Source organism: Triturus cristatus, chromosome 12 (genome assembly GCF_964204655.1).
Source record: "Triturus cristatus chromosome 12, aTriCri1.1, whole genome shotgun sequence".
In the NCBI taxonomy this organism is placed as follows: Eukaryota; Metazoa; Chordata; class Amphibia; order Caudata; family Salamandridae; genus Triturus; species Triturus cristatus.
This window is the reverse complement of record NC_140595.1, coordinates 832613164-832635195: the sequence shown is the minus strand read 5'-3', so window position 1 is coordinate 832635195 and position 22032 is coordinate 832613164. Positions and strand designations below refer to the sequence as shown.

General features: G+C 48.2%; 1 protein-coding gene across 1 annotated transcript in view; it reads right to left on the bottom strand.

The window, feature by feature from the left end:
• The window catches only part of MOSPD3 (motile sperm domain containing 3), a 112556-nt gene extending 94301 nt beyond the window's left edge, over positions 1–18255 (bottom strand). The window contains exon 1 of the mRNA XM_085639811.1: positions 18129–18255. The gene's annotated coding sequence lies outside the window, so the exon portion shown is untranslated. The remainder of the gene's footprint in view (positions 1–18128) is intronic.
• Between the last annotated feature and the right edge of the window lie 3777 nt (positions 18256–22032).

Genomic DNA, 22032 nt, shown 5'->3' with positions numbered 1-22032 from the left:
ACTGGATAGCAACTTAACATCTGCCTAAATCAACATCCAGACTTGCCGTACTGATCAGGGTGAGTAGAAACTGTTCACAATTCAACTCAGAAAAGAGGAAGGCATTCAATGTAGGTGGTCCTTCATCAATCTCATCATCTAACCTGTGGCCTATCAGCATTGGCTTTCTCCCATACCAGGGTAATGTCCGTAATTTGGAGCATGGAAGTTTGGAATCTGAGATGGTCTCTTCAACCTGCTTTTGCCACTTCAAAATGCTGAAAAAACACCTTTTTTTTAACCACTGGATCACTAAAATGATTTGGATTTAGACTTACCAACCTATATGATTCAACGCCCTCAACTGATCTAAAACTCAGCGGTTTGCTTTACCAGATATTTCAAACTTAGGACATTTGTAAAAACTGCCCAGTTGGACTACAGCAAAAACCTTCTTTGTTAAGAGTCTTTGCATTTGTCATAAAGCTCTCCATGGCCATGAGCCACTCCTTGTGGAGGCCTTTGTACAACCTTCTCCCACTCAGCGCTCGGCTTCAGTACGACTTCGTGTTATACTCAACTTCAGTACGGCCATTAGGGGAAAGCACCCCATCTACATCTTTAGTAGGCAAGCAATGGAACCTGCATTCCTTTTTCAACAGAGTGCCTCTGCTTCATTAACTTTCAGAAACATGTCTCTTTATACACTAAATCTACTTGAAGGCCACTGCTTGCCCCTTCCCAGCACTGGGATGCCCTGCATGTATTTGTATAAAATACAAATACTATTCATCAATAAATAGGACTGGTGCTCTATGTCACCATCATTGACCCTTGTTATGATGTCATTAACAATGCCATGCTTCATGTCACAAAAACTTGTAGACTCATCAAGAGCATGACCTGTGCTCTAAGTTTTCAGCAACTAAATGTACTGTTACCAGTGTGACATGCTCCATGATCTCATCCGCAGTGCCATGCTCTATGTCATCAGTAGAGATGGGTACTGTAGCCATCAGCAGTGTGACTGACGCCATATGTATTCAGTGCTGGATGTACGGTGACGAGCTGTATGATGTCATCAACAGTGTCCCCTAAGCTTCAGGTCTTCAGTACAGAGATTTACTGTCAGAAAAGGGATGTATATTATGTTGCCATCGGCAGTACGCTCCATGATCTCGGTTTTCAGCATTGCGACATACTATCAGCAGTGTGATGCATTCTATGATGTCATCAGCAATGTAGCCTCCAGCATTGAGATACTATCACTGGGGCGAGGAGCTGCATGATGTTGTTAGCAATGTAGCATGCTCTAGGCCTCCAGCACTGAGACACTATCCCTGGTGCAAGGAGCTGTATGATGTCGTTAGCATTGTAGCATGCTCTAGGCCTCCAGCATTGAGACACTATCACTGGTGCGAGGAGCTGTATGATGTCGTCAGCAATGTAGCAAGCTCTAGGCCTCCAGCACTGAGATACTATCACTGGGGCGAGGAGCTGTATGATGTCGTCAGCAATGTAGCATGCTCTAGGCCTCCAGCACTGAGATACTATCACTGGGGCGAGAAGCTGTATGATGTCGTCAGCAATGTAGCATGCTCTAGGCCTCCAGCACTGAGACACTATCACTGGGGCGAGGAGCTGTATGATGTCGTCAGCAATGCAGCACGCTCCAAGCCTCCAGCACTGAGACACTATCACTGGGGCGAGGAGCCGTATGATGTCGTCAGCAATGCAGCAAGCTCTAGGCCTCCAGCACTGAGATACTATCACTGGGGCGAGGAGCTGTATGATGTCGTCAGCAATGTAGCATGCTCTAGGCCTCCAGCACTGAGACACTATCACTGGTGCAGGGAGCTGCATGATGTCGTCAGCATTGCAGCACGCTCTAGGCCTCCAGCACTGAGACACTATCACCGGGGCGAAGAGCTGCATGATGTCGTCAGCAATGCAGCACGCTCTAGGCCTCCAGCACTGAGACACTATCACTGGTGCGAGGAGCTGTATGATGTCTTCAGCAATGCAGCATGCTCTAGGCCTCCAGCACTGAGATACTATCACCGGGGCGAGGAGCTGTATGAGGTCTTCAGCAATGCAGCATGCTCTAGGCCTCCAGCACTGAGACACTATCACTGGTGCGAGGAGCTGTATGATGTCTTCAGCAATGCAGCATGCTCTAGGCCTCCAGCACTGAGATACTATCACCGGGGCGAGGAGCTGTATGAGGTCTTCAGCAATGCAGCATGCTCTAGGCCTCCAGCACTGAGACACTATCACCGGTGCTAGGCCTCCAGCACTGAGACACTATCACTGGTGCGAGGAGCTGTATGATGTCTTCAGCAATGCAGCATGCTCTAGGCCTCCAGCACTGAGATACTATCACTGGTGCGAGGAGCTGTATGATGTCGTCAGCAATGTAGCATGCTCTAGGCCTCCAGCACTGAGACACTATCACCGGGGCGAGGAGCTGTATGCTGTCTTCAGCAATGCAGCAAGCTCTAGGCCTCCAGCACTGAGACACTATCACTGGTGCGAGGAGCTGTATGATGTCGTCAGCAATGCAGCATGCTCAAGGCCTCCAGCACTGAGACACTATCACTGGTGCAGGGAGCTGCATGATGTCGTCAGCATTGCAGCACGCTCTAGGCCTCCAGCACTGAGACACTATCACCGGGGCGAAGAGCTGCATGATGTCGTCAGCAATGCAGCACGCTCTAGGCCTCCAGCACTGAGACACTATCACCAGGGTGAGGAGCTGCATGATGTCATCAGCAATGCAGTATGCTCTAGGCCTCCAGCACTGAGACACTATCACCGGTGTGAGGAGCTGTATGATGTTGTCAGCAATGCAGCATGCTCTAGGCCTCCAGCATTGATGTCGTCAGCAGTGCAGCATGCTCTAGGCCTCCAGCACTGAGACACTATCATCAGTGCTAGGCCTCCAGCACTGAGACACTATCACCGGTGCGAGGAGCTGTATGATGTCTTCAGCAATGCAGCATGCTCTAGGCCTCCAGCACTGAGACACTATCACTGGTGCGAGGAGCTGTATGATGTCTTCAGCAATGCAGCATGCTCTAGACCTCCAGCACTGAGGCACTATCACCGGGGCGAGGAGCTGTATGATGTCTTCAGCAATGCAGCATGCTCTAGGCCTCCAGCACTGAGACACTATCACTGGTGCGAGGAGCTGTATGATGTCTTCAGCAATGCAGCATGCTCTAGGCCTCCAGCACTGAGATACTATCACCGGGGCGAGGAGCTGTATGATGTCTTCAGCAATGCAGCATGCTCCAGGCCTCCAGCACTGAGACACTATCACCGGTGCTAGGCCTCCAGCACTGAGACACTATCACTGGTGCGAGGAGCTGTATGATGTCTTCAGCAATGCAGCATGCTCTAGGCCTCCAGCACTGAGATACTATCACTGGTGCCAGGAGCTGTATGATGTCGTCAGCAATGTAGCATGCTCTAGGCCTCCAGCACTGAGACACTATCACCGGGGCGAGGAGCTGTATGCTGTCTTCAGCAATGCAGCAAGCTCTAGGCCTCCAGCACTGAGATACTATCACTGGGGCGAGGAGCTGTATGATGTCGTCAGGAATGTAGCATGCTCTAGGCCTCCATCATGGAGACACTATAACAAGGTCCAGCACTGAGACACTTTATTGAAAGCTATACTAGTGGTAGCTATGGAGAGCAGCCTTAAGGCTAAGTCTTGAAGGAGTGTAAAGCAGCTTGGTTTACCAGATTATAACCTCTTGAATAACTAAATGAAAGAACCACACAAGGTATATATATAAAATATATGCATTTATTTCTAAACACTCTCTACTAACCTCTTTATGAAGTTAGAGAGCAAGGCACACAATAATACAGTTATTAAACGGCAGTAAATACCACAATATACAATGGGCCCCAGGGGGAGACCAAACCATACATTAAGAAAGTGGTATAAGAACCACCACTTGACTAGACCTGGTGCTTAGAGCAGGTAGAATCGCTGGGACCCCAAAGAACCACCCAAGGCAGTGACACAGGGGACCCACGGGGGATGTGTGCAGTGTGAAAACACAGCCGGGAGCCCCGTACATTTTAATGGGAAAGTCGCGGTTGGAATTTTAAAGAATAAGTACACTTAGGAGAGGACTTTGAGCAAACCCTTTCAGACATAGAGGGTTCTAGGGCCAGCACCCACGGGAGCACCGGAGTACTCGTGTTACCTCACCCAGGGAAGCCGGGTGCATAGGTGTCAAATGGTGTCGAGAATCGTCTTTGATTTGAATGGCGATGTGCTGCAAAGTGTTACTGCTCTGGAAAGGAGAAGTGTCTGGTGTGATCCAAGCCTGGATCGAAGATGGGAAGAACCTGAAAGCAGAGGGGACAGAGTCTGGGTCACTTGCCAGTGACCAGGAGCACGATAGACGAATCCCCATCAATGTCGGGTGTTTCAGGTGCGAAGAGGTGAAGCTTGACTCCACTGCCACGGGGACCGGAAGGCGTCGACGATGTCCACAGTCCGCAGGCGAGCTGTCCCATGAAGGATGTCGAGTGCGGGGGGGGGGTCAGTTTCAAGATTGGAGAACAACAAGCCTTGGCAACAGCAACCCACGTGGTGAGAGAAAAATGACTTCGATGTGGACCAGCAAGGTCCTGTGAACTCCCAATGCAATGGAGAGTCGGGGCACATCTGGGTCAGTGGTATAAGAACCAGCACTTGACTAGACACAGTGCATAGAGCACGATGAATCGCTGGGACACCAAGGAACCCCCCAAGGCAGTGACACAGGGGACTCACGGGGGATGTGTGCAGTGTGAGAACACAGCTGTGAGCCCTGTACATTTTAATGGGAAAGTCGCGGTTGGAATTTTAAAGAATAAGTACACTTAGGAGAGGACTTTGAGCAAACCCTTTCAGACATAGAGGGTTCTAGGGCCAGCACCCACGGGAGCACCGGAGTACTCGTGTTACCTCACCCAGGGAAGCCGGGTGCATAGGTGTCAAATGGTGTTGAGAATCGTCTTTGATTTGAATGGCGATGTGCTGCAAAGTGTTACTGCTCTGGAAAGGAGAAGTGTCTGGTGTGATCCAAGCCTGGATCGAAGATGGGAAGAACCTGAAAGCAGAGGGGACAGAGTCTGGGTCACTTGCCAGTGACCAGGAGCACGATAGACGAATCCCCACCAATGTCGGGTGTTTCAGGTGCGAAGAGGTGAAGCTTGACTCCACTGCCACGGGGACCGGAAGGCGTCGACGATGTCCACAGTCCGCAGGCGAGCTGTCCCATGAAGGATGTCGAGTGCGGGGGGGGGGGGGGGGGGTCAGTTTCAAGATTGGAGAACAACAAGCCTTGGCAACAGCAACCCACGCGGTGAGAGAAAAATGACTTCGATGTGGACCAGCAAGGTCCTGTGAACTCCCAATGCAATGGAGAGTCGGGGCACATCTGGGTCAGTGGTATAAGAACCAGCACTTGACTAGACACAGTGCATAGAGCACGATGAATCGCTGGGACACCAAGGAACCACCCAAGGCAGTGACACAGGGGACTCACGGGGGACGTGTGCAGTGTGAGAACACAGCTGTGAGCCCTGTACAATTCAATGGGAAAGTCGTGGTTGGAATTTTAAAGAATGAGGACACTTAGGGAAGGACTTTGAGCAAACCCTTTCAGACTGTAGCGGAACTGAGGGAAACGCAGAGACGGGGTTGTAAGGCAACTCTGGTTTTATTGGTTTTACAACCCTTTTCAAGTTCCTGACAGGTCGATAGTAGGGTAGGGGGGAGTCAGACTCGGGTTCTTGTAACTGCCGTCCTCTTCGGAGTGGATTTCCTCGTCTTAGTGGATCCAGGTTGTTTCGCTCACCGGGACAATGTAACTCAGGCCAACCTCGTGACAGGAACCAAAACAAAAGAAAAGGGAGACTGGGGTCAGTCCAGTGTTCAGTTCACACTATTGTCAGGGGAAAAAGGGGTGAGGAGTCACACGGTGCTCTACAGGCTAAGGCTAGGTGTCGGAACGTGAGGGAGAGGGTACGGTGAGAAGCGACTCCTAAACGTGGATTTCACTGCCTTTTCCTTATCCCCCAAGCAGAGATACGAGCGCGTACCTGTTGGTGCCACGCTTCTCCAGAAACGTGGCGGGGCGGGTCACAGGGTCGTTGGCCTCCTGGCTCCGGCGCCGCAGGGTTCTCCACTCTGCTACCTCCTCCGGTGTTCCTCTCGCAATCAGCTGTCTCCTCCACTCTGTCTCTCGTCTCGCCTTCTTCCTCCTCTGGGCTCGTACCGTCGTTCCTCTCAGTTCTTCCGGGATTTGAACTCCTCCTGTCGTCTTCGTCATCAGGGTGGGCGGGGCCGGCCGCCAATTCCGCCCAGTTAAAGAAACACGGGCCGCTTTGTTCACTCTGGCTCAGGGCGATGGGTTCCAATTTCCAAGTGTCCGTGTGCTGAAGAAACAGAGGGGAGAGGTAATTGTTCCCGTAGTCACTTGTTAGAGGGGGGGTCTCAGTACCTTCTAGGCGGTTCTCTTCGTCACACAGACTTAGAGGGTTCTAGGGCCAGCAACCACGGAGGCACCGGAGTACTCGTGTTACCTCACCCAGGGAAGCCTGGTGCATAGGTGTCAAATGGTGTCGGGAATCGCCGTTGATTTCAATGGCGATCTGCTGCAACGTGCTGCTGCCGTGGAAAAGAGAAGTATCCGGTGTGATCCAAACCTAGATCGAAGATGTGAATCACCTGAAAACAGAGGGGACAGAGTCTGGGTCACTTGCCAGTGACCAGGGTCATGATAGACGAATGCTCACCGATGTTGGGTGTTTCAGGTGCGAAGAGGTGAAGCTTGACTCCACTGCTACGGGGACCAGGAGGCGTCGACGACAACCACATCCGCAGGTGAGCTGTCCCACGAAGTTTGTCGAGTGCTGGGTGGTCAGTTTCCGGATTGGAGATCAACAAGCCTTGGCAACGGCAACCCACGTGGTGAGAGATAAATGGCTTCGGTGTAGACCAGCAAGGTCCTGTGGACTCCCCAAGCGATGGAGAGTCAGGGCACGTCTGGAGCAACCAGGTAAGCCCGTTGAAACTCAAAGTACCCTTCTCAGGGACCCACAAGTCGACGGACAAGGGATCACGAAGAGTCCTCGAGGGGAATCACTAGATACCAGCCCACGGGTCACTCGAGGAATGTAGGCCACCAATCTTCGGTGGATCTCAGGTTTGCTGAGAGCACAGATCGGCCTTGGGGAAGCTTGGAAACACACCTCCTTTGTTGCAAAGTCGTCGGTGTCCTTCGGGAGCAGCGTTGATGCAAACTGGACAGATGCATCTTTAGTGCCTGCCTTGCAGGGGCGTAACTCCTTTACTCCAAGGGAGATTCTTCGGTCATCCAACGTCGTGTAGATAGTAGAAGTTTTGGGATTCTGTAGCAGAGTTTTGTCCAGGTAAATCTAAAGTCCTGTAGTCAGGGGTTCCTACTTTATAACACAAGGAAGGGGTGGGACAAACTCTGGGGACCCACCTATGGGAGGGTCAGGACAGAGGGGTGGCAACACCCATGTCCTTTGTCCACTTTCGCGCCAGAGAAGGGGCTGAGGGAACCTATATCTGAGTAAGGGGTGCATACACCACCTTACACAGGATGCTGCAGCAGACCTGTTGTGTCATTAGGTCTCGCGAGCCAAAGGCTCGAAGAGACATTTTATATGTGGGATTTTCAAAGTGCTACCCACACTTTTGGCTGGCCTAAACCTTGAGTGCACGAGATCACATGCACCTGCACAGCTGCTCCTCTGCTAATTGCATTCCCCCCTCCCTTCTCACCCAGTCCTTTGATGCTCTGCTCGATTACTTTCACTTTTGCCGCTTTGACCCTTGCATTCCCCCCTCCCTTCTCCCATCTCCCTCCTCCCTGGGCGTGAAGGGAGACAGAGACATCCTCCTTAATTGCTGTTTCCCCTGCTGTGGACAAGTTATTGATCAGCTCCAAACTCCAATACATTGCTCTCAAGTGACCATCTGTCAGAGGAAACAAGCAGCAGGCACTTAAATGACCTCTATACATAATTATGCTTTATTATATGCCACATAATTTTACACCACTCAATGCAACACAATTCCACGCCATGCTACACAATTCTATGTCACATAATTCTACTCCACATCACATAATGCCACTCCACATCATGCCACATAATTTGACAGAACACCACATAATTCAACAAAGTGTAACATAATTCCACTCCTCCCTACATGACTCCACTCCACACAATGGCATTCCACATCACACAATTGCACTCCAAGTTACACATCTGCCCTTCATGCCACACAATTGCTCTCCATGCTGCACAATTCCATGTCTCACAATTCGACTCCACACCACAGAATCCCACGCAACCAAGTTCCACGCAACGTAATTCAACTCCACACCACATAATTTCATGCCATATATTACCCCTCCAAGTCACATAATTCCACTCCACCTATTTTCAATCCACTCCATACCACATCATTTCACCCCATGCCACATAATTCCACACCACTCAAGGCCTCGCAGTTCCATGCAACACAATTCCACATCTCATAATTCCACTCATGCCACGAATTTCCACTCACACAATTCCATGCCACATAATTCTACTCCATACCACATAATTCCACTTCAGTGCACAACATATAATTCCACATCATGCCACATACTATGCCACATAATTTCACTCCCTACAACATAATTCCACTCTGTGTCACATAATGCCTCTTCCCTTTCGTGCCACATAATTCAGATCAACATATTTCCACTCAACTCAATTCCTTGCCATGCGACACAATTGCACATCACATAAATCCATGCCACATAATTCTACTATATGCCACACACTTTCACTCCACACCACATAATTCCACACCACGTCACATAATTCAACTCCACATCACTTAATCCCACTCCACACAATTGCACTCCATGTCACACAGTGGCACTCCTCACAATTCCATGTCTCAAAATTTCACTCCATGGCACACAATTGCACGCCATACAATTTCACACCACACAATTCCATGCCAAAAAATTCTGCGCCACTTAAAGCCAATCCGTGGCATGTAATGCCATGCCACACAATTCAAATCAACATAATTCGGCTCCATGCCACATAATTCCACGGCACGTAATTCCACTCAACACCACACAATTCATTACCATGTCACATAATTCCACTCCATGCTATATGATTTCCACTCCACTCAGTGACACTCCATGTCACCCAATTGCACTCCACATCACACAATTGCATTTCACGCCACACAATTCCACGTTGCACAATTCCACTCCAGTCAACACAATTACACTCCATGCAACACAATTCTGAACCACACAATTCAACTCCATGCCACCTAAGTGCACTCCACCCTCATATTTCCAATCCAAGCCACATAATTCCACTCCATGTCGCATAATTCCAATCCTCTCAATGCAGCACAATACCATGCCAAACAATTCCATGCAACACAATTCTTCTCCACATAATTTCACGCCACCTAATTCTAATCTAAACCACATAATTCCACTAGTCAACACCCCACAATTCCATGCCACACAATTCAACTCCATCCCACATAATTTCACTCCATGCAACATCACGACTCCACATCATGCTACATAATTCCACTCCATGAGACATAATTCCACTCCATACCACATAATTCCACATTGTACCACACTGTACCACCTAAATTTAATCTCCCCAAACCAACATAATTTCACACCACACAATTCCACACCAGACAATTCCATGCCAGACCATTCCATGTCACATCTCATAATTCTACTCCACGGAGCATAATTCCACTCCTTGCCACCTAATTCTATGCCACACCACTTGATTTCACACCATGTCACATAATTCCACTTCACGGCACTGAATTCCTCTCCACACAATTGCACACCACGTCACATAATTGTAGTTCACGCCACACAGTAACATGTCTATCTCAGTGAATGCAAAATAATTCCACTCCACATAATTCCATGCCACATAAAGTGCTCTCCACTTCTCATAAATCCACACCACATAATTCCATTCCATGGCACACAATTGCATGCCACATAATTCCATACCACACCCCATAATTCCACACCACATCACATAATTCCACTCCACCCCCATACTTCCTCTCCGCAGAATTGCACTCCATGTCACACAATTGCATACCACGCCACACAATTCCATGTCTCACAATTTCCCTCAACACCCCACAATTCTAGGCCACACCACACAAATCCACACCAATTAATTCCATGCCATACCACATAATTACACTCCATGGAACGCAATTCCATGCCACATAATTCCACTCCACTATTAATGAATCCACTCAATAACATAATTCCACTTAGCGGCACATAATTCAAGTCCACCACATAATTTCATTCCATGCCACATATTTCCACTCCATTCCATGACACATACTTCCATTCCTCTCAACACAATTCCATGCCACACAATTCTATGCCACACAATTCCACTCCACACAATTCCACACCACACCATATAATCCTACTCCACGCCATGCCAATTAATTCCACACCACATCCCTTAATTCCACACCATGCCACATAATTTAACTCCAGGTAACATAATTCATTTCCATACAATTGCAGTCTATGCCACACCACGCCAAAGAATTCCACATCTCACAATTCAGCTCCATGCCACACAGTTCCAAGCCACTCAACATACTTTCATGCCACATAATTTCACCCCACACATCATAATTTCACTCTGCATATTTCCACTCTACTTGACAACACGTAATTCTACTCCCCTCTACATTTGCAGAACAAGCATTTGCAATGCAATAGGTCTCGCATTTACGCAAGTTTGAGCTACTCACATTACAAATAACAATGCCTTTTATTTTTGTTTTCTTTTTTAAAACTTAAATAAAAGGCAGTGTCATTTACAATGCCAATAGCTTAAACTCGCGTGAATGCGAGACCTATTGCATTGCAAATGCTTGTTTTTAATGGCTTTCCAGGGGTGGCACAATACATACTGCAGCCCCTGGTAGGCCTCTGGGGTACCTATGCCCTGGGTATATAGTAAACCATATAATAGGGACTTATAAGGGTACCCCAGAATCCAATCTGGAGTGTACCTAAAGTACATGCAATCAATTTAGAGAGGAAGCAGCTAGGCTGGGGCCCTGAATAGCAGAGTCCCAGCCAGACTAAAGTCGAAAAACAGTGAAAAATCATCAAAAAGTGGGGGTAACCATAAGAAGCAGATCCTACTCTCCTACAAACACCACCTCTGCACCCGACATCGCCACCGCCATCCCCGACAGCTACAAGATCAAAAGAAAGGACCGCCCCCACCGCCCAGGAGGAAGACTCGCCATCGCAAACAAGAGCTCCCTCCGACTCTCCACTTCCAGCACGGTCGACCCCCTCTCCAACACAGAGCACCTCCACTTCCAGACCAGAACCACGCTGCGCGGGACCCTCGTCTACAGACCCCCCGGGCCTCGCGCCTCTCCAGCCACCACCATTGACGACCTTGTCGCACCCCATGCCATCACTTCTACGGACTACGTCCTCATCGGAGACCTGAACTTCCACCTCGACAACCGCAGCGATCCCGACTCCACCACCCTCCTTGACAACCTAGGACTGAAACAGCTTGTCACCACCCCCACTCACAGAGCCGGACACACCCTCGACCCCATCTTTTTCACCTTCAACACCACCATTGCACCCTAACCCGTCCCGCGCCCGCCACGAAGGAACTGGAGCAGGAACGCGGAGGAATGTCGCAACACCACCCTCCTCCACGACCCCCCTTCCAACACGACCAACACCGCAGCCAAAGAACTACACCGATGGATCGCCGGCTGCGCTGAGAAGCTCGAACCTCTCCTCCACCCCAACAAACAACAGCCTCTGAAGGCTGCCTGGTTCACCACCGACCTCTAAGACGACAGGCGCTCCTGCAGACGCCTCGAGAAACACTGGCGGAACAGTAAAACCACCGTAGACCAGAACAACTACAGGAACGCCATGAAGGAATACCACCAGCGCATAAGAGCCACCAAGTGGACCTTCATCAAGAACAAAATCCACACCAAGGCAAGTAACGCAAAAGATCTCTTCAATGGCATACAACAGTTCACCAAACCCCCCAGAGAAGTTACGGACGTCACACCATTCCAGGACCTCTGCAACAAGCTCAACTCCTACTTCCAACTGAAAATCAAGGCCCTCTGCGACAACTTCAGTGAACAAACTCCGGACACCACCCCCCCACCACCACCGACAACCAGCTGACCATCACCACTTGGAAACCTGCCACCACGGAAGACACTGCCACGACAATGAAAAACACCCACTCAGGAGCCCCCACAGACCCCTGCCCACCGTACATCTACCACGGAGCCGCAGCCATAGCACCCAAACGAGGCTGGACCATCAATGCCTCCCTCGAATCCGGCATCTTTCCCAACGACTGGAAGAGGGCAGAGGTCAAGCCCCTCTTCAAGAAACCCTCGGCCGACCCGACGGACCTGAAAAGCTACTGACCCGTCTCTCTCCTTACCTTCGCAGGCAAAGTCACTGAGAGATTCGTCAACACCCAGCTGACCACTTTCATTGATGAGAACGCCATCCTCGACCCCACCCAACCCAGATTCCGCAGTAACCACAGCACCGAGACCGCCCTACTCGCCCCCACCGACGACATCCGCATGCTACTCGACCAGGGCCACACCGCGGTCCTCATCCTACCAGACCTCTCCGTAGCCTTTGACACGTCTCACACCATACTCTCACAGTCAGAATCCACGACGCCAGTATACGAGGAACCGCCCTCAACTGGATCCGTTTCTTTCTCTCCGGCCGAACACAAAGGATCAGACTCCCTCCCTTCCTCTCCGAACCTACAGAGATCAACTGTGGTGTACCCCAAGGATCCTCATTCAGCCCCACGATCTTCAACATCTACATGACCCCCCTCGCCGCCATCATCAGACAGCATGGTCTCAGCATAGTATCCTACGTTGACGACACCCAGCTCATCGTCTCTCTCATGAAGAACCCCGAAGACACCAGACTCAACTTCCAAGAAGGAATGAAAGAAGTGGCAGGCTGGATGAGTGACAGATGCCTAAAACTGAACTGGGAGAAGACAGAGGTCCTCATCCTTGGACCCTCCCCCACTGCGTGGGACAGCGCCTGGTGGCCCCCTGCCCTCCGAACCCCCCCCCCCCCCACCCCAACGGACCACGCTCGGAACCTCTGCATCATCCTAGACTCCTCCCTCACCCTGACCCGCCAGATCAATGCCGTTGCCTCCACCTGCTTCAACACTCTCCGCATCCTCCATAAGACCTTCAAGTGGATCCCCCTGAATGCAGAAAGATAGTCACCCACGCACTCCTAACCAGCAGACTGGACAACGGTAATGCCCTCTACGCCGGAATCAACAAGGCCCTGATACACAAGCTCCAAACCATCCAGAACACCGCAGCCAGACTCGTCCTCTGAATACCACGACGGGAGCGCATGACCCAGCACCTATGAGACCTCCACTGGGTTCCTATCAAGAAGAGGGTAACCTTTAAGTTGCTCACCCACGCCTACAAATCCTTCCACAACATCGGACCCAAATACCTCAACGAAAGGTCTCCTTCCACGTAGCCAAAAGGAACCTCCGCTCTGCCGACCTCGCCCTGGCAGAGACCCCACACAGCCGCAGAACTAGAGCAGGTGGAAGAGCCTTCTCCTACGTCGCAGCAAAGACCTGGAACGAGCTCCCAGTCCACATCAGACGCTCCCCCACACCGCACACCTTCAGGAAGAGCCTCAAGACCTGGCTCTTCTACTGATCCAGAACTGCACCCCCACCCCCCCCCCCCCCCCCCCAGAGCCCTGAAACCATCACAGGTGAGTAGCACGCTTTATAAACCTACGATTGATTGAACAGCTGAGAAGATAGATGTCATGGGAAGTTAGAAGATAGGACAAGGTTTCATTAAATAACATATGTCAACATCCATTTGTATTATAATGCCAATATTTACCTCTGGGTGTATTATTATGTTATGCCTGGCTGCTTAGTTTAGTAACAAATGACAGGTGTCAAAGTAGGAGTGCATATTTATTATTTAAATAAATGTGGAAATATACCATTTTACAACTTATTTTATTCACACAACACAAAATAAATATGGATAAATACTGATAAGATAGCCCAACAATAAATAAGGATAAATACAGATGGAAATTGTAAATAAATGCCATAAAACCGGGAACCCTATTTATACATTATAAAGTTTTATAAGTAAACTGTGTGTTAGTAGGAACGTTTTTGACCATTTCAATGGAAAATGTGCTGTCGGTAAATGAAAGTGCCCTACCACCTCATGCTTTAATAATATATTTATTAAAAGTGAGTTTAAGAAAAAACTTCGGGGGTGTGGGGGGGCTGAATCTTTATGCAAGAGGCAGAGTGGAGCTGCAGGGGCTCTTAGAAGGGGTGAAACAACAGCAAGGCCTCATTAACATGCAAATGGTCTTTTAAACACCTGTGAAGTGCTCGAGTGCGGCCGTGTGTTTGCCCAGGAAACTGTCTCAGCCCGGCTGCCACACACGATGGGGAGGGGGGGGGGGGGGGGGGAGAAGGCTAAAGCCCTTTCAGTCCAATGGGTGTTGCGCGCCTGGTCCTCACATAGTTCCATGCAATCACATCAGAAGAGGTTTGTTGGAGACTTATGGTTTCTTTATTGATTGCTTTTTCTTACAGTGAGGCACCATATGGCACATCTCAGTGCCGAAGACACAAAGTGCACGTTAGGTTGTTTATGGCCTTATAATAACAACAACACTCCACGTTGGCAACAGTACATCAGATGGCTACCACCTAGAGCTGGTGATGCCATCGTTCACGTGGAACTGCTTATGACGTCACCAATCATGTCATACCAATGACACTATCTCAGGGCGAAAGGCAGCATGCCACAGTGCTAATGAAATAGAAGGGTCCAGTGGGAGCTCTAACCCTCCCAAGAACGTGGCAGTTTTAAGGTAACCTATACCCATGGAAGCCCTCCCATAAGCATTCAGGTGTCCAACGACATTAAATTCAGTTGGGAAAGTACACTCTGAAAGGCGCATGAGAATGTTGTTTGTTGGCAAGATAACAGGTAGGCACGAGGGCACGGAATGATGTTGAATGATGTTTAAAGTGAATAAGGAAGGTAGTGGCAAGTGTGGGTGGTTAGGGTATCATTTTGGATTACACTAATGTTTAGCAGGTTTCAAGCATTGAACATGGGAGAGGAACACGTTAAATTGGGCTTCTTTTGATGCAATGAGGTTTACATGGGGGGAAGTATAAGTTAATATATGTTTTAACATTAGTTAAAATCACTTTTGATGCGCTGTTATGATCATGGGAGAATACTTTAGTCATTAATTTGGATTGCATTTTTCTATCGGATTGGGCTGTAAGTGTTGTGACTGACGTACATTCTCTTTAACTACAGAGACCCCTGACGAAGGTTTCAATGAACCGAAATGCATTGGGTGATGTTATTGGGATGATTTGGAGAACTCGAAATTTGTCATTGTTCAAGAATAGGCCTGGATGGGCAATTCTGAATCAATTTAAATGCAAAAGACTATTGAATTTCGTACCTTTGACGTGAAGGATTAACTGAAGGATTAACTGGAGAAATTATTGAATATAAATGGTGAAAGAAATCGTGAAATACTATGGTGAAAGTGTATTACTTGAATACCTGTGTGCATAAGGCTGTGCAACTCGACGGTGACCCATACTGCACGGGCCACCATTCTCAATTGAATTCATAACTGCGCGAAAGGAACGGAACGCAATTGGAGTGCTGCACGCTAAACTTGAAAAAAATGCAAAATAACTTTATTAGTCAAATAGGGTGTGCTGCAGGTCTTTTGCTTGATACCATTACCCTGCCGTTCCAACCCTGTCACAGCACCCCGAGGAATAAAACTCATAAGTGTCATTTTGATTACATCATGGTCACGTCAAAGGCAGTTCACCAGAATACGAGTATGGAGAGCGGGAACAGACATATCACTTTTTTGTCAGCACAATTTCTCCTCCTAATGGCTCATAAATTTGGACACATGGGATTATATCATTATTTGTTTCGATCATTATGCAATTTGCAGTGTTGTTACTTTAAGTATCAATGTTGACGGGAAGCTCACGGGGCGGGTAAGAAGTGGACATGTGACACTTCGCGCTCACCTAGTTGCAGGTGGGGAAAGTTTGGGTGGTTTAAATTCAGTTGTTTAAATTCAGTTGGGAAAATACACTCTGAAAGGCGCATGAGAATGTTGTTTGTTGGCAAGATAACAGGTAGGCACGAGGGCACGGAATGATGTTGAATGATGTTTAAAGTGAATAAGGAAGGTAGTGGCAAGTGTGGGTGGTTAGGGTATCATTTTGGATTACACTAATGTTTAGCAGGTTTCAAGCATCGAACATGGGAGAGGAACACGTTAAATTGGGCTTCTTTTGATGCAATGAGGTTTACATGGGGGGAAGTATAAGTTAATATATGTTTTAACATTAGTTAAAATCACTTTTGATGCGCTGTTATGATCATGGGAGAATACTTTAGTCATTAATTTGGATTGCATTTTTCTATCGGATTGGGCTGTAAGTGTTGTGACTGACGTACATTCTCTTTAACTACAGAGACCCCTGACGAAGGTTTCAATGAACCGAAATGCATTGGGTGATGTTATTGGGATGATTTGGAGAACTCGAAATTTGTCACTGTTCAAGAATAGGCCTGGATGGGCAATTCTGAATCAATTTAAATGCACAAGACTATTGAATTTCGTACCTTTGACGTGAAGGATTAACTGAAGGATTAACTGGAGAAATTATTGAATAAAAATGGTGAAAGAAATCGTGAAATACTATGGTGAAAGTGTATTACTTGAATACCAGTGTGTATAAGGCTGTGCAACTCGACGGTGACCCATACTGCACGGGCCACCATTCTCAATTTAACTTATAATAACAACAACACTCCACGTTGGCAACAGTACATCAGATGGCTACCACCTAGAGCTGGTGATGCCATCGTTCACGTGGAACTGCTTATGACGTCACCAATCACGTCATACCAATGACACTATCTCAGGGCGAAAGGCAGCATGCCACAGTGCTAATGAAATAGATGGGTCCAGTGGGAGCTCTAACCCTCCCAAGAACGTGGCAGTTTTAAGGTGACCTATACCCATGGAAGCCCTCCCATAAGCATTCAGGTGTCCAACGACCCATGGAAGCCCTCCCCTAAGCTCTTAGGTGACCTACGGCCCATGGAGACCCTACAGCCATACATCAGGTGACCTACGACCAATGGAAGCCCTAACCTAAACAATCAGGTGACTTACTACCCATGGAAGCCCTATACTAAGCAATCAGGTGACCTACCACCTACAGAAGCCCTACCTCTAACAATCAGGTGATCTACGATCCACAGAAGCCCTACCCCAAGCCAGCAGGTGACCTATGACCCATGGAAGCGTACCCTAAGCAATCAGGTGACCTACCATCTACAGAAACCCTACATCTAGCAATCAGGTGACCTATGACCCATGGAAGCGTACCCTAAGCAATCAGGTGACCTTCCATCTACAGAAGCCCTACCCCAAGCAATCAGGTGACCAGTCCAGTTGGACTCCTAGCAATCAGGTATCCTGCATTCAATGTAAGTCCTAATGCTAGTAAAATGTGATTTTGCTTCAGAGATTGAAGGTGACTGTAAATCTGTTTTGGTGTTTGGTGTTAAAGCGCTATATAAAATGTTGTGCTGTATGAGTTCATACGCAGTGCTGTGGAGTATGTCTTTAGTACTGAGATGTAGTGTCATCGGGGTGACGTAGCCTATGACGTAAGGAGGACCGTGAGTCATGCTTTACGTCATCAGCACCAAGGTGTGCTGTGATGCAACACGCTGCGTGACGTCACTGGCAGTGACGCTGTCAGGATCTTTGACGTATTTAACAATTGCCTACATTGTATTCTGACGCCTCAAGTAAGGCGATGGTGACGTAACCACCTGCCTTTCTCAGGCAGAGCAGCCACTCCCCGCACCGTACCTGCTGCTGGCACCTGCAGTCCGGGCTCCGGGTCCCTCGGCTCCCACTCTCTGCAACCTGCGCTCCGGGCACAGAAACAGCAACACAACAACCCGGTCCCCGCCCCCGCCCTCCATTGGCTGTCTGTCACTCGCCTCTCGCCAGCCGTTGGCCATCGCTCGTGTCAGTCACCAGCTCTTCGGACACCGGAAAAGCAACAGCGCCCCCTCCTTCCCGCGCGCCGATTGGCCGACAACTCAGGCCCAGCGATTGGACGGAGCGAAGCACGTGGCTTCACAGCTACAGTTGACGGCAGAAACTTTTTACGGGTTACGTCATGTAACGTGTTTTTGTTCCTGAGGGTATTGCGTCACCACCTGTCCTAAAGCAGGAGGCGCTGAGGGAGGCGGTGGGAAGGAGGGCCTTGGACACGGAGAGAGGGCTGCGGGGTGGGGCAAGGGGCCTACTCCGATGACGGCACACACAGAGCTCTTCGGGCACGGTTCTGTACCAGCCCTGGGCCCCAGAAATGTTAAAGGCGAGGAAATCCATCAGAATGCCATGGGACGAGTGTTGATTTTTTTTTTAACTAGTGGTTTTGTGGTAATTAAAGGCAATCAAGTCGAAATAACAGCACGTTTGATTAGTAACGGCAATAAGGAAGCCTAGCCACATTAACCCCTTAACTGCTGAGTTTTTTTCACCCCAGGACCAAACCCTATGGGTAGTTTACACTTAGGCTTCCATAACATTCTTTTTCCACATAAGGTATCCAGTCCAAGTTGTGTCCTTTTTTTCCCAACATCCTGGGTCAGGTGCATTGGTTTTGTGGATTTCCTTGGAGGGGCCTAATTACGCTAAATTGCACCCTGTCTTCCTCCTAACAATTAGCGTTCAGGATCTTTTATTTACCTACTAAAAGTGGTGGAGGGGAAAAACACTTCATAACACAATGACTATCATACCTGAAATTACCACAGACTCCGACTTTAGGTTTGTCAATTTATTATAAAGGCCAAGCATAATAAGATGTATACACATCGTAAGATTCGCATACAGAGATATAGGAAAATCAATACAGAGCAGATTCTACGGATATAAGTAATTCGGCATAACAGGAATACAATGGTGAATTCGAGGATCAGGATATAGTTCAGAAGAGAAGCAGTGTCTAAATCCCTTTTCATTAGAAATAAAACAAATCTGTCCCTACACTATACGAAGAGCAAATGCTATCTAATACCCTTCCATCTATTCCCAAAGGTGTCAGCACGTGTTGACTTCCTGAGAAGTACTCACGTCAAATGGGTTAAGGTGCTTAAGGCTAGGAGCAAATTCTAAGATGCTCCTTTCTCTCCGAAAGCTAGCAGAAGTCTGGGGCCTCTGTCCCTGCACGTCATACAATATAGAATTCGATCCTTTGCTTCATCCTGGTAACATTTTCCATTGCAACTTTTTCTATGTGGGGAGGTTCACGCTCTTTTAATGAGTATTTCTTTGTTCAACAAGTGGCCTTGGTTCCAGGCCCGGTTCTAGAGGGTGGGCCGCGTGGGCCAGGCCCACCCAAACATGAGCCTGGGCCCTGGCAGTGATGTCAGCAAGGCCAACAGAAAATGGGCACTGCAATTTAAAACGTTCTCTGAACGTTATTTTTCTTCTTTCTGGCTCGCTCCCCCAAACACGCATCTGCATCTCCTATTAGAAAGGTGGGCTGTGTCCCCGCCCACTCGAAGTGCAGGTACAATAGGGGCATGGCGAAGGTGACAAATCCTTTCGTTGGCACTGGATTTGTGTACCGTCCTGCTACGTGGATATTTCATTCTTTTCAGCGCTGGTGAAGAGGAGTTTGTTTATGCGGGTTCATTTTCCTGACCCCTTGGGCTGCTTATCAGATGGGGATGTGACAGAGTTTGTAAGGAGCAGGTAAGAGAATGTGTGGCTATTGTTGCGTTTTTTTCATCTGTGTGCAAGACGCATACTTTGTGTGCTGGGTATATTTTATTTAAATCGTTTGTTTAAATCGTTAATAGCATTATCATGACTTGTTCTGCCAAGGAGGCACGAAAACTATTAAAATGTCCAGATAACTCTGGGGATTAATGATCCTGCTGGAGAGCAACCTTTTGTCTGTTTGTAGTTTTTAAATGCAGATAAACTGTAGTTAACGTGGATAGCTCAGTGGGTTACTGCCTTTGTCACAGAGATCCTTTGATTACTTGCAGTTCAGAAGTTACAATCCTAACATAGGACAGTGACCTATGAACTGTCATCAAAGACCTGCATTCAACCTAGAATGGTATAATTAGATTTTTTTTTTTGTATTGCTAGTTAGTTTAAATTTTTCCAGTCTTTCATAATTCTAATGTTGCAATAAAGAGTTTGTTTGGGCAGATATACATTCTAATCAGTAAAGCCAACCCCCAACCACTGGGGTATGCTTTAAATCCTGTGTTTGTGCTTCTCCAGACCTAACCCTCTCAAAACATATTGCCCAGCAGTATGGATGAGATGTGATTCCTACATCTGGTAATCCTCATTAGTTTATGTGACATTCCCTATAGGCTGATTTAGATACTTGTATGATTCATTGTCTATGCATAATGTGTGCGTGATGTAAAGTACTTTGACACCCTACACTACGAGTAGCGCTATACAACAAATAAAATGCATACGAGAGAGGGGCTACGGAGAGATGATGGGCACTGTTGGAGGGTGGCAATGAGGGAATCCGAGGGGGACATCATGGGGGGAGGGGCTATGGAGCGCTGAGGGGCACTGGTGGAGGGTGGCAATGAGGGAATTTGAGGAGGAGGTCATGGGGGTGGAGCTACGGAGAGATGAGGGGCACTGGTGGAGGTTGTTTGTGAGGGAGTCTGAGGAGGAGGTCATGGGGGAGGGGCTTTGGAGTGATGAGGGGCACTGGTGGAGGGAGGTAGGGAGGGAGTCTGAGAAAGAGGCCATGAGGGGAAGAGGCTACGGAGAGATGAAGGGCAGTGTAGGAGGATGGTAATGAGGAAATCCGAGGAGGAGGTCAAGAGGGGGAGGTGCTTTGGAGCGAAGAGGGGCACTGGTTTCAAGGCTTTCGTTTAGTAATAGGAACTTCCTTAATCTTGAACGCTTTATAATATGCTTAGCATTCAAGTACTTGTGTTGAAGCCTGGCCTGCTGGAATTCGTGGGTTTGCAGTTATATCCAGACATTGCTCTTACTGCCTGGCCAGCTGGAATTCAAGGGTATGCAGTTAGGTAACTCTCCACATGCTCTGTGTACACACAGAAGCAATCCGTTGTATCATGCTGCCTGTTTGCAAGTACTTATGATGTAATCAGGGCTTGATGGCTACTTCCAGAAGAGACGAATTGGGCCCGCAGTGGCTCACCCGAATGCGCCCTTGGCCCACAAAAATAAAAATTCCTGGAGCCGGGCCTGCTTGGTTCCCAGACCAGCCAGACACGAAAGACACCCTCCCTTCTCGCTTCTAACTGTCTTCAAAGCATTCCTTGTATCTTCTCCAATCTGAAAATAACGAGTTGGCATTCCGATACCTGCAGTAGGATGAGGACACTGCTATTTCTTGAAAACAACATGCATTTCATTATTTATTTCTCGAGAAGCCAAGGAGGTGCAAAAACAAGTACAGTCTTGGGCCTAGGAAGTCGGGCAACTTAAACAAGAAACAATTACATTATATGGTTATAAGCTGTCCTGCTCTCGTTATATGCAGGCATGACGATACACACATGATCATATTAAGACAGTGTACTGCAATGCATGTTTAAATGAGTCTACTGGATACATATTCATGATCATAAAACAATGCAAACAATATAAATGCGCGTAGGTGCATGACAACCATGAATATAATACACCCATACAAAATAGAGTGCTGAAAGCGCTCTATCATTCCCCCCCCTCTTATGACTAG